Source organism: Dromaius novaehollandiae, chromosome 1, assembly GCF_036370855.1.
Source record: "Dromaius novaehollandiae isolate bDroNov1 chromosome 1, bDroNov1.hap1, whole genome shotgun sequence".
Lineage (NCBI taxonomy): Eukaryota > Metazoa > Chordata > Aves > Casuariiformes > Dromaiidae > Dromaius > Dromaius novaehollandiae.
In genome coordinates this window covers 42,547,293-42,566,692 of record NC_088098.1, presented here as the reverse complement: position 1 = coordinate 42,566,692, position 19,400 = coordinate 42,547,293, and the positions used below count along the sequence as shown (strand labels likewise).

The 19,400-nt window shown below is 37.1% G+C and overlaps 1 long non-coding RNA gene across 2 annotated transcripts in view; it reads right to left on the bottom strand.

Annotated features, from left to right (window-relative positions):
• The window catches only part of LOC112981459 (uncharacterized), a 105,824-nt gene extending 89,867 nt beyond the window's left edge, over positions 1-15,957 (bottom strand). Inside the window, exon 1 of one of the 2 annotated variants that reach the window (XR_010388593.1) lies at positions 15,665-15,957. This is a non-coding gene — a long non-coding RNA (uncharacterized LOC112981459). The remainder of the gene's footprint in view (positions 1-15,664) is intronic. The other variant, XR_010388596.1, reaches the window with a different exon arrangement.
• Positions 15,958-19,400: the final 3,443 nt, after the last annotated feature.

The following is a 19,400-nucleotide window of genomic DNA, read 5'->3' as shown; positions in this document are numbered from 1 at the left end:
AGTTTCCAGTCTCTCTGTGGCACAGCAGAATAAACATATCTGAAGTTTCTCTAGTCAATAAAAAGATGAAAAAATAATTACAAAATACTCTTGATATTACCATTGTGGCTTACACTTTCTGGTAAACTTCACCAAACATAGTTCTCCCAGAAATGCAGTAAAGGAAATATATCTACTTAGAGTATTCTTATTTTAAAAAATGCTAACTACAAAATCAATATTGCATAAAAATCAGCAAAAGCCACAGAATTAATCAAAATACCAACTAAATTTTATTAGTTAGGTTTCTTCTACCTGGGTGACTTCATAAAGTTTATTAGGCAGAAAGCTAAAGGTTTCTGCTATACTAATCCTACGAAAACTCAATGTAAAGTTAAAATGGCTTCATATATCCCTAAAATTCCCAGACATCTGGATAAGAGTGCTCTGTTGGCCAATTAACCAAAGATGTATGCCAAAAACCTCTTACCTTGCAGCAGGAAAAGCTCTGGACATCAAATACATTGAAGTTAAGTCGTTGTATTACTCTTTCATATTTTCTGATTCATCTCCTTTGTAGTAAAATAATGTTTAATCTTTACATATTCAAACTTCTTTGCAAAACACCATTTAAATGCTAAGTAATTAATATTCATAAATATTACTGATGCACTTGTGTCTAGAACACATACTAGTAGGAGCAATTTTTCTAAACCTTGTACTTTTGGTATGATTTGTAAGGCAGCAGTGTTATAAGCTGCCAGCTGCAGACAGTTATTGCTTGCATGTTTTTATATAAAACTCTTCTGCTTTGCAGACTTCTGTTTGCAGCCAAGTAAGCATGAAAATAACTCACCTTCCTAGGAATTCATAGAAGATTTAGGATGAAGCCTCACTCAGTATTACATAGGGAAAATAAATAATTAAACTTTCTCTGCAAAAGTTAGTACTTGTAGTTTTCTGTAGTAAAATTTATTGCAATTATATGTCTTAGAGTTAATAAAACTTTTCACTTCATGATGGAGAAATTAGTCATAAATACTTGTAATGATCATTCCCATATATTTATAAAATATGCTTCGTTGCATCACACATGTTCTTTTGTACATACCAGGTTCGGACCGCTGAAGCATGTGAAAACTGCAATGAATGTTTATTAGTTGAGAAGATGTAATTTGTCCAGTGCAACTGGCATGATATTCTTTCTTCAATAAAATTTCCTTCTCAAAGAAAAATAGCTTCACCCCCTATGTTTTTATAAAGTAAGTTCAGAAGCCTCAGCTGCCAAACCTCATCAACCTTCTGCTTAGACCTGAAACTTCAGCCTTATGACAACTGTGGTTTAGACATGGCAATACTAAAAAATGGACTGCTTGGAAAGCTTATTAATAAATACCTGTTTAACACAGTGGGATAGAGGATGAAATTTCAGTATCAGCTCTAAATTTTCAGGCCACCGATGAGGTAACTTAGAACACTTTAATTCATGGATCAGCTATATAGTAGTTTAGATAAGATTGGATCCAGCATGTCTGATAGAAAACTATCTAGTTGTGGCTACTCCATTCATCTCTTCCCACTGAGGTATCTAATAAAGTTCTGTAAAAATGCCTAGGTTTTTTATAAACTAGGACAAGCAGACTCTTAAGGAGAAAATGGATGCTTAATGAGGAATACCTCTGATATGATGGATGAAGTCAAATCATGGAATAAGGAAGCAGCAAATCATACAGTGCTAAGCTGGACCTCAAGTCAGCTGCATTTAGAAATGCCTGGAGCTAACCATCCCTAAGAAAAGCAGTAGTATCTTGGATAATACAGTGCAAGTTATTTGAAGAGAACTTGGCAATATGGAGTTGTAAATGAAAGAAATGTGTTAAGTGAAAAAGGAGGAAATAGATACCAGAAAAACAGCACCAAGGAAACATTCATTTTTAGTGGCTGAATGTAATAAGTTAGCCATCTTTATTCCAAAATAAGATCTTGTTCCTCACTCCTGCTTCTGTTAGTGCCATGGAAAATTTTTTTAGCTTCAAGAAAACACTGGACTAAATTTTATTTCCTTCTCCTGATATGTTCATGTAACTATGCAGTATGTAAAATACAGGGGCTATTCTTGAGACAGTGTGTCTCTAAAGATGCCAATAAATAAAAAAAAACCCAAACCCTAGCATAATGCAAGATAGATTCTATTTTATTTTACCTTTCCATGGGCCTTATTCAGCCTACTTTGCTAAAACAGCTGAGTGTCCTGTCATTAATTTATGGGAAATCATATTACTCATGAGGGATAAAAATGCTTTGGTGCCAGTTTCACAGACAGGGAAGTAAGTCACAGAAGGGCTAAGAGCCTTGCCATGGAGAAAGGGATGAGAAATTTGATCTTCAAAGTTGTAGATTAGCCCTGTTGCTAGGCCATTTTTTCTTTCAAATTCATACTAGGACAGAAGTAAGATTTAGAGAAAAGGAAAATGAAAAAGTAAGTTCTCTTACTTTTCCTGGATATCTTGACAAAAGAAAGCATCTGTCAGAAAGCATCAGCAGCAGAAATTTGGATAAAAAGCTGATTTCTGATTCCTGATGCGTGTGGCAATCTCAGCTCAACTTTCTCATGCTTTGAGCAAGCATGTACTGCCTTTCCTTCAGGGCCACTACTCGTGTGACCAAAGCTGCTATAGTGAGTCCTTATAGGCCCCAGTTCTGAGAATCACAAACTGATATGCCAGGTCCCCAGACCCCAGTGTTGTAGCATCACAGCACTGGTGTCATACCAGACAGGTTACAACAACTGCCTAAAAGATACTAATGTAAAAATAGAATCATCTTGTTGGCTCATAAAGACACAAGTCTTCCCAAATCCAACAAAATGAACTTTGATGACATATAAGTGAGAAATATGAATATCAGCCATACAAGAACAAGACAGAATGAAGGCCAGGAGGCTACAACTGAAATAAGAAAAAGAAAAAAGAAAACACGTCATATTGATACTGCCTGGTTGGATCGATGATTCTTACCATTTTTGAGTTACTTCACCATTGCTTGTTCAGAAGTATGGAACATATAATGGTTAATAGCTTCCAGCTCAAGTTGATAAAACTCAAACCCCAAACCAAAGCTACACACCAATTCTCACATTCTGTACACTACAGAGATATGGAAAAATAGGTAAAAGATTCCCCATAAATCCTAGTTGCTACAAATATACTGTCACCTCAGTTACAATGTGGGTGTTATTTTCAATAAACAACTAGATTTTGATAGCCAAGTGGAGCATTTTCTGCTGGGGTTATAACAATCAAAACTGCATTAGTGGGAAACAATTTTTTTTCTTCATCCCATTGATAATACAAAGCAGAAGTCAAGAGTTACCAAGTTTTGTTTTATAAGTGAAATTGTAACAGACTGATTTTTAAAAGGAACTCCTGAAGCCTTGAGGGGAATAACTTTTCAACAACTAAAGCCATGCAAGTTGTTGGCAAGAGCAACATGAAACCATTATTTCATCAATTTTGGCTCTCACTATTTTAACTCAAACAAATGCATGGCCGACAATCATTTTAAAGAAGCTGCTGTTTTTAAAAATATGTCCAACTGTGCTACTATCTGTGATTTCTCTGTGCTCACTGCATCAAATTAACAAAAGTTTTTCATGAAAAATAAAACAACCTCCAAGCATGTCATTACAGCTAATAAGCATATTGCTATAAAAAAATATTGTGGGCATGGAGGAGAAGAGTTAACATAGGACCATCTGGATTGCTATAGTTAGTGGACAGTTAGATGCATGAGTATCTTTTTTACTTTCCATTTCTGCTGACTTCACCTTTATGTACCAAAATTGTCATCATTTTACATCTTTGGATACCTAAAGAAAGCTACAGATAAAGGCTATTGCATGTGGTGGAGCTACTAAGGCGTATCTGTACACATGGGTGCAGAGACACTCAAGATTTTCTGCTCCTGTGAGAAGTTAGCTAGGCATGATCCAGGTCTGGTCTAGAAGCCATGCAGGCATGTTCATATGGGACAGTCCATGAGCTGACAAGACCTGCATGTTAGACATCCCCCAGAAGGCCACACTGTTCAATACAAATGCTTGGAAAGGGATATGAAAAACAGAGGACTGATCTCTTTTCTCACAAGCAACTGTCTCAAGTAATGTCATTTATAAATTAACTCTTTAACTGGTCTGGAGATCTCCTAATTTCTGTTTTAATGAGGTCTCACCAGTTCCTTCTACAAGGGTGCCCTAAGATCACATTTAAGTTTTAAAAGGATCGTTGTCCTCTTCAACAATTTTTAAAAAGTTGAGTCACCAGCCAATTTGTCTCCAAGTACATGCCTCTCCATTTTGTTTCTATTACATTTCATCCCATTTCTCTTCCTCTAGGCCTTAATGGCATGTATTTTTTCCTACATTATATTCTGATTCTCATTGTTACTTATGATGCCTTCCAACTGTGTGTTACTGGTGAAATCCACTAGTTCAAGGTTAATACCAAAACCAGCCCTTCAGGTGCCTAGCTTTTTGATTAACAAAATCTAAAATAAAGTCAAATGCAGTACTGACTCTTAAGTATTTACTACAGTAGCCACTTTCTTTAACATAAACTAGTTTTGTATCCTTTTATCCCCTCAGCAATGTCTTCAGCCACAATTCTTCTACTATGGTCCTTTTCCATCATCAAATGCGAGAAGTGTGATGAAATGTGAGATGTAGTTAGATGAGATTTACTTTATGTTCTCTAAAATAACAACATCAACAACAGATTCAACTATATTTTCTATATCTTCAAAGAACAATATTTTTTCTGGAATAATTTGCTTTTGTAAATAGAGTTTGAATTTTGTCTCAGTTCATTTACTTCCTGTTTTTTCATTATTAAGGCATATTATATCATACTGAGATCAAGCAAATCTATTATTTTCAAATGAATTTCCACTTCCTGTCTTGAAAAGGTGCTATACTAGGTCTTTTATAGTCAGATGGCACAACTCTGATTTTGAGAGGTTTATTAAATCTACTTTAGGTCTTATTAAATCTACTAGAGGTCTATTTCCAGATATTCTATATTTGCAGCTTTCTGTCACAGTTCTTAAGAATTTTGTGATGGAGGTTACTTGATTTTACTAACATGTGTGCATCATTGTCTTTGAGTTTTGTCTCTGCTTAGATGTAGTGCTTTCATATCTTCACTCTTGTGCCTATTAATGATTAACATATCCATTCAAAAATGAAGCAAAGTATTCATTGAGTTTTGGGGGCATGGACAGATTATCATAAATATCCACCCTCTCCTGTAATGTCATGATAGTTCTCTTTGTTTTCCTTGTTCTTTTTTAATTTCTATGGCTAAAGAAGTTTTGCTTTTTGTTTTAATTTCCTTTGCAAGGTCTGACTCAGCTTGACTTCTGGAAATTCTCATTTTCCTCTAAACTTCCTGATCTTCAAGACATACATAGCTTTCTTTGCTGACTCCTAATATCCCTTCTGAAGTGGCTGTTTATCCAGCTGAGTCTGGAGTCCTGTCCTACAACTTGTCCCCTTTGTTTGAGATACAAACTCCAATTATTCTTTCATCACTAACGTTTCAAAGAAATTCCCAGCATAATTTAATTCCCTAATCTTCTCAGCCCAATTGATTCAGCTGAGTTAATAAAAAAGTTTCCTTAATTTCTCAAAGTCTGTCCTTTTTAAGGCATAAAAGTGTTGCTTGCTTGAATTGGGAAGTCTTAAATTAGACTGATTCTTTGATTACTCAGCTAAATTATTTTTATTTGTTTTGCCTAACTACCTATTGTGTATGGCTGCTGTTATCACAAAAAAAAAAATGCATTTTTGTATTGCTGCTCTTAGTCTTGATTGCATTGGTCCCAGTTAGTAGCAAAAAACTGTGAAAGTGATTTAGGAATAAACTTTCAAAATTATTTGTAAATTCGTCTAAATTCAGGCAACTGAATTTCACCAAACATTTCTGGACCTTCAGATATAATTCTGTGGTCATAGACAGTTGGCATCCACATATCCACTTTTCTTTTCAAGAACGATAACAAAATAAATGATGTCACTGTCCCTTTTTTCTTTCTTTTATACTTCTAACTTTTCCATAAGTAACAAGTATCATAAAAAAATAGAGCTGTTGAAATGAAGTAAGGAAAATAAAACAGGGATAAAATTATATTTGTGGGTATGAATATGAGATGACTCATTCTACTACATACAAGAAAAATGAGAGGTATCACTAACTCAGACTGGAATTTTGAAGCTTCTGATTAGAAGAAAGGACAAAATTATGCCTTCCATTTCCCAGGTTTCCAAAGGGAAATGGTTTCAAATTATAAATCATGAATGGTTCTGTGTTTTAGCTCCACATCAGAGAAATACTCAGTGTTTCCTACTGAAAAGCAGGATCCTGGTGGGTTGCTTACTATGAACAGTGAAACAGATATGTCAAGAGCCTGTGCTGTAGAGACATGATACTATCATATACTGTTGGTTTTGGTCTTTTAAAGGCTTATTCAGTCTATTTTATAGAATTCAGAGCAAAATATATGGATCTCTTCAGGCATTTCCTCAGTTAGAGACCTCTCTTACATTTATTTGTGACTCTAAGAAAATTAGGCTCTAAATAGCCAGAGAGTGAGTCTTCTCTGGCTGGGAGGGAATATAGAACCAGCCTTACTAACCTACATATAAAAGATAAGAAGTAAGGTAGGGAGTGACTGTCATGCTTTGAGCTGAAAGTGTTTGCTTGTGTCTATCAAAATTAAATTTCATATCTGATCCATGGGATTTTTTTTGTTTCTTATAAAATAGCTAGGAACTGTAAAGTATGCATACGATAACCCACCATTTAATTTATTAATTTAACTTTAATGAATAACATTTGCTTTAAATGAAAGCACATGAAAGAAGATGGACTGATACAATTAGAAGAAAAGTCTTTACGTCATTCCTTGGCTAAGTATGATACAACGTTATAGTTTAGAGCTGCGACTCCCTAATAGTGCAATACCAATAAACTTTACGCCTTTCCTGTGGTGAATGGTTGACTCAGTCTCCTACTATAATTGTTCCTGGCATTGTCCTAGTAGACGTTGCCAATGGTACCGAAAGCTATGTTAGTTTTATTTTGTAGTTTTTCTGCTCCCCTGAGACCTTGGATGTGTCAAACACTTCTCATTTATGCTTGAAGCAAAATTAAATCCTTTGGGCGGGGCAAGGGGAGGGGAGGAAGCTGTTTAGGCAAATTCACTAGGTTACTTTGTGCTATTTCCTCCTTTAGCTCATTTTTTGACCAGTTTCCAAAGTTGTGAGCTTCTAATCCTGTAAGGCTGCTAAAAAGGACTGAATCTTGATTTATGTAAAGTGGAAAAGACAGCTCATTCTGTGATTAACCTCCTGGTACCCGTGTTTGAAGTGAATTCTTCAAAACATAGAAAAAGCTAAAGGTTTGCTTGAGTGGCAAAGAACAAACAGTGTAGAGAAATACAGAAGTGGGGAAGAGGTCAGGAGGTAAAAAGAAGTGTATTTTGTTAAGATCTGGCAAAGTATGTGCAGTTAACGAGAGAAATACTGCTACCTTATTTGTTCATAAATAAGTTCATAAATAACTGCGCAAAGAAGCTTTGATTTCTAAGAAAACATTTATCTTTTTATTTCTTTTAACCCTCTAATTCTGCATCTGTGTGGGAAATGATGTTCCTGTCAGGTAAAATATTCCTAAGCCTCGAAAAGAGAAGTCTTTTACATTTTATCTAGAAACAAGACATCAGAAAACATTTAATATCAGCAAAATTGCTTCAACAGGAGAGATTCGTAAAAACTTATCCTAGGTTTACTGCTCCCTTGAGAGAGGGTAGGAAAGCACAGGACTCATTAGAGACACAGGTTCAAGGTTTTTCTCTGTATATCTCCAGGCAGCATCCTGACCGGTAGATTACTAACTATTTTTCAGTCTTTCTCTTACACCAGAACCTAACTATTTTAAGTGAAACTATAAACATAACTCCTACATTTCCATGTAATGATTTAATGTTCATGGGCTGGAATTTTTCATAGTCCCAACTAGTGACATTTATTTCCTTTGGGAAGTGACTTGTAAGCTATTTGCCACCTCCACTGCTTGGTTCCATATTTGCAATTTGTTCTTCAAAAATATATGACTGGTAATATTTCTGCTCCTCAGTGAGTTCAATCCCAAATCCGTAAGGAGTATTCTGTAGAAATGCTCAAACATTTGTATATCATACTCAGATACAGAGGTATTTGATGTTATTTTGATTTTAGCTGAAGGAAGATTCAGTTGTCAAGGCATGGCCTTAGCACACAAGGGCAAGTCCCCATCTATCATCAGAGGAATTCTTATAACGTTGTGCCAGATCATAATCTTTGTACTTTAATCATGTCCTATGCAATAATAATAATAATATCCTATTTCATAGGCTATTAGGAGATAAAATTTCTAAGGCTGTTAGGCCCTACATTAATGAAAGGTTCATAGACTACCTTTCTGAGGTATTTCCTGGTATGTATTGCGCATACCTTTTAAAACCCAGTTTTAGTCATTAAGACAGATGATGCACATTGTAAAACTGATTACTTTTTTAAAAAATACCTATTTTCAATTTTTATTAGATTATTTGCTTGGCTTCTGCAGTGACCATTAATCTGTGCAATATAAGTTTTCACCGAAAAACATTTGGATCTAAAAGTTCAATTCAGACCTAACAAACATCTTTAAAACAGCACAACGGGATGCCAAGATCTCTTTTCAGTTTCTAAATCTCTTTCAAAATTAGTCTATCTATCTATCTCACCTTGCTTATTCTTAGAGAGAGGGAGAGAGAGAGAGAGAGAAATTATAAACCTGAAATAAACATAAATTATGAAATGACACATAACATGAAAAAAAGGAAAATAAAAAATGAACAATATACAGCTCTATTCTGGTTTGGTAATGCAGGCTAGACTCTCCATTTCCCCTGACAAATCACTGTAGTATATCTAATTGAGGATTACAAATCCATGGCTGAAGCTGAGTTAACAATTCTGTTGATGTATGTGCAAGACAATACATTTAGTTCTTCTGTTCAGCTCTTTTTCCTTCAGTGAACCTATGGTAAGTAATTACATCCACAGAAGTACACACAGGGAACAGAGCAGAAAAACGCAGCATTTACAGTGCTATCTTTCTGATAACACATCAAAGGAATGCAACATGAAAAATGGAACATGAAAATACACTGCACTTTCTGATTCAGACGTGCTTTGGGTTATGAAAGGCAGAAATGTTAGGAAGATTTAGATGAAAAATAGAACAACAACAACAAAATTTATAACAGCCAAAAAGAGGGGTCATCACAATCGTCATCACAGAACAATATTGTAATTTACTCCTTCAGACAGCTGGTTAACTATATCAGAGCAGTAGCCACAGACCACTCAAGCTGTCACTACATCTTAATTTTCTATAAACCTTTCGACTGTATAAATAAGATGGGTCACTTTGATGTGTCTCATCATTTTAACCAATGATCCGGGTAAACAGATAATGTATGAACTGTGAATGCTTCATATATACTCACATGAAAGATAATCAGCACATTCAAAAAGAAGACCTTCAGTCAGTAAATTTGTCATTGCTTGTAAATGTGACTTTTACATCCTATAAGGTACTCCCACAGCATAATGTTCTCTGCCAACCTCCCTCCCTTCCCCCAGGTTTCGTTCCCCAATTCATTTATTGATTTTACTTTAATTCGGTAGTTATGAAAGTCTGACAATCCAAGACTCTTTGTAAAGCATTATTATTATTTTTAACCTACTGGTATGTATTGAACAGTAAGCTGTAATTTAAAAAGCTGAGGATTAAAAAAATTGGAATAACATCTAACTTTGGATTCATAAAACTGAAATAACTTCATGTACAGTATTAAACATTTTTCTGTCCTTTGATCCAAGTATCAGTGATCTAGTGTGTATGTATGATTTCACTCTGAAGTGGAAGTAAGTGTTCTTCATTACTGCACTGGAGTTTGGTTTCAATATAAATTACTGCAAAAAGCTATATTATCTGAATTTAAATTCTGACCTCAGTCACATTTTAGTTATACTTAAGGGAAAGTTCTTTCAATCTCCTCACAGATGAGAAAACTATTAATTAGGAAAATATCTTGAATAGAAAGAAAAATAAATTTAATAGCAAAAAGAAGATCTTCTCTAGATTTTTTTTTTTGCCTTCTCCAGCAGTGCAGTTAGTGGAGCTTCAAAGAAAAAATATTTCCAGCTATGATTTGGGCCATATCTTATTGAGCAGATTAACTTATTTTTAAACTGGTATATTTTAGTTACTTTTGATACTAAAACTATTAAGTTGTTTAAAATTTCACTGCTATGACTTGTCATACTTTTGTATGTAGTAAGATATGAGTGATTAAATCTTGAATTAGCTCTATGGAAAAGCAGTAAAGAATCGAACCTCTGAGTCACTACAACCTTCTTTCAATTCCCTCTTCAGTTCCCGTGTGCAGGCAAATCATGATGTACAGTGACAATCCAGTCTGTATCCCCCATGTTCTACTGCTTTCATTATTAGCCTGGGACAAGCTGACATGATTAACAGGAGAAAGTCTATATGAAGATAAAGAGAACGTAGGCAACTGTGCCTCTGTGTGTGTGAGAGGGGGAGAAAACCCTTGTATGACTACCACAGTGACCACGTAGCTCCAGCTCCCTGAAGCATGCATATTGAGGGCCACAGGTGTTCACCAGCATTTTCGTGGGGAGATGCTTGCCACTTGGTCTTCCAGATACTATCACCTGCCACAACTACGGCCACCACACACAGTCAAATGTCATTCTAAAAAATGTTCATAGCTTCTATATATTAGTAGATGTGCAAGTGTACAGACAGGTATATTATGTGTCTCATCACATGAAACCAGCACACATGAACTACCTGTCCTGGAGTAAGGTTTATGACTGGTCACAAGCTTCCTGAATCTGTGAAGATGAGCACTGGGAGGGATTTATGGAGTAGAGAAAATTTTAAAAAGGATTCAAAAGATCTGGTTCAAAAGGACTGACTGTACTTATCTCATTTTTGGCAGATTTAATATATTTTGAAAGATCTCCAGAATTTCCCACAATACTTTCAGACAACCACTTCCAAAAAGTATCTCTACGTATGGCTACAAAGTTCCTTACTGGGAACATGGATAATTTTTTATCAAGGCTATGAAATAGCAGCACATGCCTACTTTATGATGATATTCATGAGAAACTAAAGTACCTTTCTGTCCTTCTTGAGTTTAAACTCACCTTTCTACAATTCACTTTTTCTAGTTCTGTGTAATAAAAGTATTTCCAGTGTATACCAAAATGTTTCATTCTAAATGGGCATCTCACTCACCTTTCTACAATTCACTTTTTCTAGTTCTGTGTAATAAAAGTATTTCCAGTGTATAGCAAAATGTTTCATTCTAAACGGGCATCTCCCACCTACTATGTGTAAATGGTTATCACCATCTAGGCAGTCTTCTCATTGACTCTGCCATTCAACTCAGCTTTTTGGCTCACCTCCAGACCTATATCTGCATCATTTTTTTTTCTAGCAGTGTTTATAGAAACATCTGACATTTAGAAATTTTGGAAGTAAAGAACTAGCTATATTTACAGAAAATGAGGATTTTACTCTCTATTGGGTAGCAGGGAGTAAATCAGGACTTCCCAAACATACTAAATGAGTTAAAATGGCCATAGCTCTTGTGAGTTCCTCACTGCTACTATTCACAGTTGTCCTCCTTACATGAGGAATTCACTGGTGAAAAAATAGACAGTTTTTATCTTGTACCCGATGAAGCCTGTTAGCCCTAGGAGCAACCTGACGCATCATGAACAACACGCTTCTCTTCTCTTAGCAGCCTGTTTAGCCATTTTCACTGTGTCCCACTGCTCAAAGGTCCTAGTTCAACCCAGGATTACAATGGGAGAGGCAAGACAAGGGGAAGTCTCCACCAGTCCCTGCTGGAGTTCTCCTTGCTGCACTGTAGCCAGCAGGATTGCTGGAGTTTTAAGGGGAAGACAGCACTGGATGCAGTGGAGTCACCACTCTGATTTTCAGCCCCCTCCAGTACACATCCTCAGCGTACCTCAGGAGGCACCTCCTGCACGTTGGGGACCACTGAGGCACAGAGTCTGCACAGAGTACCAGGGAAACACACCACAGGCAACTGCGCCAATTAGTGACCTGTAAAGCCTGCAACAAATCAAGAGTTTCCTCCAGGGAAGTAACTATTTGGTCACTCCAGATACTTCCTATGAAATAAGTTAAGATAGTCCTGGGGCCACTTTTGTACAGTTTTATAGACAGCGCCATAACGCTCCTACCAAAGGACCTTTCCTGGTGCCAAGTTTTCATTCTTTGCAAGGGGCAAGGACGAAAGCAGTCATTTATCTTTCACTCTGCCAGTCAGGAAAAAGCCTATCTCCCTACTTTTCAAAAGCTGGATAGATTTTCTATAGTCTGTTTCTAGGGCAATCGTACAGTATTGCTCTCAGCCCCTTTACCAGGTTCTCTAATTCAAAGAAAAAGAAGGTTTTTCTAATGCTTACTCCTTCCTCTAGTTTCAAATGCCATATGAAAATGGACTTTCTCCTTTTGTCTATACTTTTCAATTTTTGCTTTCCGTCTTCTATGCTAACTTCTACAACCATATTGAATAGATACACAGTAGTAGTTTTTCAGTCTCTGTCCATGGGAAAGTTATTGTATTCACAGTTCTCTTTTCTCACTTGTAATTGATTCCAGAGAGAAAACATACATATACTAATACATATTTTCCTGTTTTCAGTACAGATGTCTAATCATGAAGCCGTTCCGAGTGAAACTCCCATTGAATTCAGTCAGAGTCATGTCTGCAAGTGGACAGCAGGGTCAGGAACAGATTTACTTTCATATCATTTTTACTCATTGACAGAGTATGTTTACTTTCTGATACATTACAAAGAGTGATGGGTAAACTATAAAGAGTCTGAACACTTGGACAAACACCAAAAACTGTGGATGCTCTTTTGAACTGTATTCCAACTGTCTAAAGCCACTTGATTCTCCACAGCTGGGCTGGAAGTCTTACAAGATTGGATATTTCAGCACTTCTGCTTCCCATCCAAGCCAAGAGGCACATTTAAATTTGAAAAGAGGAGGGGAGACAAAAACAAGACCATAGCAAACATTAAATATAAACTAGATTTTCAAATATTTAACCGTTAATTTGGAATTCTTGTAAAATCTGTTCTTAATGTGGATATCCCAGGGACTCTGGCCTCAGATCATAAAACATTTCCTTTCTTTTCTCACCTACGGCAGTTGTATAATATCCACTTCTAACCCAGGTGGCAGATTTTAGATCCCATTCAAACACTATATTCTGATACAGACAACAGGACGCCTCTTTCAGTGATCCTGCAACCAATGGAGAGACTCCTAGTGACTCCATAACCATGACAGAAATGTGACCCTGTCCTACCTCAGTGTCCCTAGTACAAGAGGAGAAGAATGGTGAAACATTAATGACTTTACTTATGAAGGATCACATTATTCCAGCTGTAGGATAATACTGTGACTGCTGAGTAAATGGCTGTTGAGTTTTTGATGGAACCGACTTTATCAGTCACTTAGTATATCTCATTTCTACATTCCCATGTTAATCAACTGGAAGTTTAAATAAACCAAACTTAGTCATATCTAAATTCTGGTATTTTAATACGCATTTGTCTTGGTGACAGAACTATGCATCAGATGCCCTATACAAGGTAAACACCACACTAGATTAGTGCTTTCTTTCTAAATGATTTTATACTGTGTTTTTTGGCCGGATGCTATGAGAAACTTAACCTAAGACTTCTCCTAGCAGGTACTGATGGTTTTGCTCAAAATGCTTACACAAGCAATCTGGCTGGCTGCTTCAAAGCTTCACTAGGAATATAGAGAAAGTTCATAGATAGAACAGCTGTTTTCTTCTCCATTGACATCAATTAGAATATTTCAATAGAATAAGAAAACGGACTCTCACAATACATACCCACCAGTTAGTTCTTTGAATATGTAAGCTCTTGTTATATTAAACGCTTCAAGTGAAACTGCTACTAGTACTGACAGATGAAAAGGTATATTTGTGTATTTCATTTATATATGCTTAATTTTAAAATAGCTTTCTCAGAGTGTATTTGTCAGGGAGCAGCAGGAGTAGGGCTGCTCCAGGGGCCACCTGGGGGCCAAGGGTGACCTCAGCACTCCAGGCTGGGCAGTGACCCACCAGCAGGATGCAGTCCTGGGCAGGGATGGTGATAGCAACAGGTCCAAGGCAACGAGTCAGGTTCATGGTCCGGCCAGGAAGTTCAGTCAGAAACAGTAGGAAACTGAGCCAGAGGCAGGACTAGCAATAAGGCCACAAAAAATATCTATCCAAGGTCCATCCAACATATCCTGTCAGTAGGTCAGAACTGTAGGTGACAGGAGAGGTGTACTTACGGGCCTGAGCTTAAATGGGGCCCAAGACCCGTGGGCAGGTCCCTGATGAGGCTGGTCAGGGCAAGTAAGGCCTTTTGGTGCCCTCAGGGGCATTCTAATACACTGAAATAAGAAATAGGTCTCATGTCTTTGAACCCCTGTGTGAAGTATCTAAACGAAGTTATTTTTTCAAGTGTGTATTTCGTTAGGGTTGGGGGGAATACCTGCAGCACTGTACTAGACAGAAAAGGAAAGTTAAGTTCTTCTGAAAAGGCTCCCTGTGTGGATGACCCTGCATAACCTAGCAAAAACTTGATAAGTCGCTTTTCCTGCCCTGCTTCCTCACACCCCTCCTGTCATTTGACTCTCTACAGAAAGGCACTGAAGAGGCTAGGGCAGCTTCAGGTATGTTAGAATAGTCACTGAACCTGAAAAGGAAAACTCCTTGTAGTCTGGGAAGGGAGTTTTGCAAACCTAGGGCAAATAAAGCTGTCTCAGCAATATTCACAAGATGTGACATAGGAATAGAGTATAATGAAAGGAAATTAAAAAATCTTTGAATATTAAAATTATAGATATCTTCAAATAATAAACTGTTACAAGGCATCAATACAACAAATCAAAGGAATACATCTTGAGTCTAAATCCTTCCCATACAGCTCATTACATCAGCACTAGAATGAATGAAGACTAATTTCCTATCAATCTGTATCATGGGATTATTTAACTTTGTGAGATTTAATAAAGCATAAACTTCAGCAGAAACTTTTCCCACATAAATGTCTTTCCACTGCATTTTGTCTGAGCTCCTCAGCATCAGCTCATGCTACAGCTTTTCACACTGTCAGGGCCTTAATAAGGTTTCTTTATTTTACCTACTTACCAGCTGTCGCGGCCCAAAAGGAGTCGTTTAGGACAACCTCCCTCCCCTTGGGACCAACGACCAAGTTCGTGATGCCCTTGGACTGAATTAAGGTGAAACTACACCAGCCAACCAGTTTTATGATTCATTAACACAAAGATAAGGCATGTGGTCAAATAGGATAATTCAATGGCGGTTATTTCAACTAGCTAGGCAAGTCCCGTGCCACACGTTTCAAACAGATCTTACCAACATTCAACAAAAGAAAGAGAAAGAGAAAGAGAGAGAGAGGAAAAAAAGATATCACCACCCGTGGATCCAGCGGCGTCCCGTTGGTCCTCTTCCTTTGGGAGTCTCGGCGGTGGGGGGGGGGGTCCTGTTTGGTGGTGGGTGGGTCCTCTTCACCCTGGGTGTAAGTTTTGGTGATGCGCATGCAGTAATTACAACTCGAGCAGGGTCTGACCCTAGGTTCCCGCTGAAAAGTTCAGAGCCAAATCAAGGCAAATTAAATAAATAAATTGTAGTGACACGCGTGCAGTAGTTACAGCTCGAGTTGGGTGCCTCCGACAAGGGACCCCGAACAAAGAAATCCCTGGGCAATTATAGCTTTTTCAAATTAAGTTTCCCACCCTCCACGTGGTACTTCAGACCAATAGTAATTTTGTGGTCTGGGGTCTCCTGCTCCTTATTGGGTCTCATCCTTGTTCCTAGGCAGGCTGTTTTTTTTCTCCCTTATCTTTACTGTTGCAGTTTCTGCGAACAGGTGTGTCTTCATTCCTCGGGTCCCACCATCATTTCTCAAGGTCCTGACAAAGAGGTGGTAACTCCAGCAATTAGCACTGTTTCAGCAGCGCACAGGAATGCAAACTGCTGGTAACTCCCTTATCTTTCCAGCCTGCACCAGCTCTGGGGCCCTTTTTCACTGAACTAGGGAGTGCGGCCTAAGGCTTCAGCAAATTTAGCTACTCATGCTAAGCAAGTTTTACAGAAGTTGTGCTAAAACGGCAATAATTTACAGTCCAGGTCCCAAAGTCTCTGCCCAATCATGGTCTGGTTCAGCGCAGGCTCAGTGTGTCCTGGGGTCGCAGGGAGACCATTTCGGGGGTTGCAGCAGCTCAGTCCTGTTTCCGCCAGGGACAGATGGCTTGTTCGGGGTTATGGTTTGCTTGCACCTTATGTACCAAGAAATGTTTAAGGCAAAAGTTCACTCATCTGTCCGCCACACCAGTTTCCCCAAATTTGATAAGTTTCCCCAAACTTGAAAGGGTTTCTTTATGTTTGAGGTTCAAAACTCTGCCACATGTGAACTGAAAATGGCAAATGGGTTTACAATTTACTGGACGCACACACATAGCAATAACATGAGTGCATAAGCATTGTTTCCATAGGAAAGCAGAGTTAGAAAAAGCCTCATAAAATTAGCTGGCAAGTTTAGTTAACCATTTTCATCAAAATAAGAACATTTTGGTTCTTTTTAGAGCCTCATCTTGATAGTACTGTTATTTAAAAGAAAGATAGGAAATACATTTTCTAGAATATTGATAGTAGGCCGTAGCAGCAAATCAGTTCACACAAATTAACTTTTACTTAGCTATTCCTTGAAATACTTGTATTTTACACTCCATTTTATAATAGATGAAGTAACTTTATACATTTCTGTATGTAAAAAGTGTCTTATGTATATAATCAGAAATGTGGATAGATGAGAACTGTGCCTATCTTAAGTTTAGAAAAAAAGTCTTGCAAATTGTAATGTTGTTTATCCTATATATTAAATAGTCTTTTCTTTCTGAAACGCCTAGAAAGGTGGCTTGATTTAGTTGGAAGAAAGGTGAGAGAAAAGTGAGCATGTAAATGAACTAGCTTCAATCTTAATTTAAGAGGAACCTAATACATTCATCATGACTACTATATTCTGCAGATATTTTTTTAACCTAACTTTTACAAATGTCTAAACATCACCCTTGCCATCATTATTTTATTGTACCTAATATTTTTTCCAGCTCTCACTGTATATTTTCCACTTGTTTTTTATCTGCCATTCCTCCTTTTATCAAACTTCCCTCAGAGGAGCACAAACCTGATCACTCAAGCCTGAGTTGACGTTTCAAGCCCGGGATTTTTAAATGGGTTAAAAATTAAACAAAATGAGTTTGCCTACCTTTATCTAGTAGAAGCCTTCTTTTTCAGTATTCCTTTAGTTATTTCCCTCAGTCCCAAATTGATTCCATTCCCAAATTGATTCCATTCTCAAGTACTATAGTACTTCCTAATGCCAGTATAATGCACCAGAAAGCTATTAATCCTCTGAAGTAGCTCACTCCTGATATTTGTAGTTGCAAATTAGTCTCTTGCACATCATGATAGTAAAAGCTTTGTTGTATATGTCCAGGTAACTTGTGTTTTGCCCCATATTCTATTTGCCTTGTTATCTTATCAGAATTCTCTGGCTTTATTGAATATAATTTATTTGATGTGAATGACAAGAAGAGTGTATGAAATAAAGCTATTTATTATAATAAAGCTATATTATTATAAAAGCCTTTAGATATTTCTAAAGGCCACAAAGGTTTCTTCTGAGAAAAAAATAGGAAAAGTTTTATCTAGAAAGAAATCTACACGTTTAATGTTTTAGTCTCTTTGAAGCCTATTTAGATGCCAACAGATTGTTTGTTAGAAGTTCATATGCACGTGCTACTTATTCTGTACCTGAAATGATCCTAAGTCTGTATTGTCTTAAGCATGTTCTCACCATCTGATTTGTCATAATCACAAGATCAGGACTTCCAGAAGAAGAGGCAGAATAGAAGTGGATATTTTAAACATTTTATTTTCAAGAAAAAAAAAACCTTAGAACAAAGATGCTTTTGCAAATTATTGCCAAAAGATCTTCTGCAAGGTTTCCTATAATATGTCAATGGACCTTAAATTATGATTCTCTGATACTCTGCGAATTATAACAGTCTTCCATTTGTCACTTCCCTGAATGTCTTCAACATTGGTATTCAGTTATTATTTTCAGCTCTATTCTCTCAGTCTCAGTTTAAGGATTAGTTTAATTTCAACAACAAATGGTAGCAAAAACCCAACTAGAAATAAAGTCAAATTTACAAGTATTTTAATATTGTTATTAATGCTTACTCTAATGCACTTTTACTCTTCAGCTTTAATTGTTCTTTTCCCTTCCAGCAGTTTGTAATTAACAAGGGAGTAATCATCTTCTTAGCAGTTACCTGTTGTTCTAAACGAGGCAAGGTCTTGCAGTATCTTTTGTGATGTCTGTTGCTATTTTCCTTAAATTGTAGGGACCCAAATAGAAGTCTGGAATAAGGTATGTCCGATGATGTGTCAGTGCTTTCCTGGGTGCTACTGGACATGCCTGCTTTTTTGCTGGATCTTTGTCACGTGGCTTGACCCCTGTAACCTTTGTCAGGTCATCACAAGTTCTGCTAACAGCTGTTTTATTCACTACACTTCATTTCTCCCTGGCCACAGACCTACACACATCATCTTGTCTCTAAATTCTTCTATTGTCTTTCCCATGCACTAAATGGAAAATGTTTGTTGCAGCTTTCAAAGCTCCGTATGGGTTTGTCCTTCCTTAGCTATTTGCTTGTGCATGACTGCATCAGGTACATCCACATTAGCATTTTAGTTTGAAACAAACTCTTTAGCCATTCTTTGGCTCACATTGCAGAGTTGTCCCAGGATGCTTAAGCTTAATCCTTTAAGATTAAGTTAAACGAGAAGGTGCATTCCAGTGGCTAATGGGCATTCAGTCCACAGGATCTGCTGAGCTAGTTCATACTCCCCCCTTGTCAAAAACATATGGTATGGAGATCAGGCCCTCAGCACCAATCATTTAGTTCTATGTATCTATTCCTTTTGGTCTATGTTGTTTGCATTGGTATAACCTTAATTTCCTCACCTATTAGAGCAAAGCCCAGTGAAGCTGGGCTGCAAGACCTTTTAATACCTTAATTCTGTCTCTGCTGTGGTTTTTTTTGTTTGTTTGTTTTTAATTTTTTTGATATAGTGGAGAG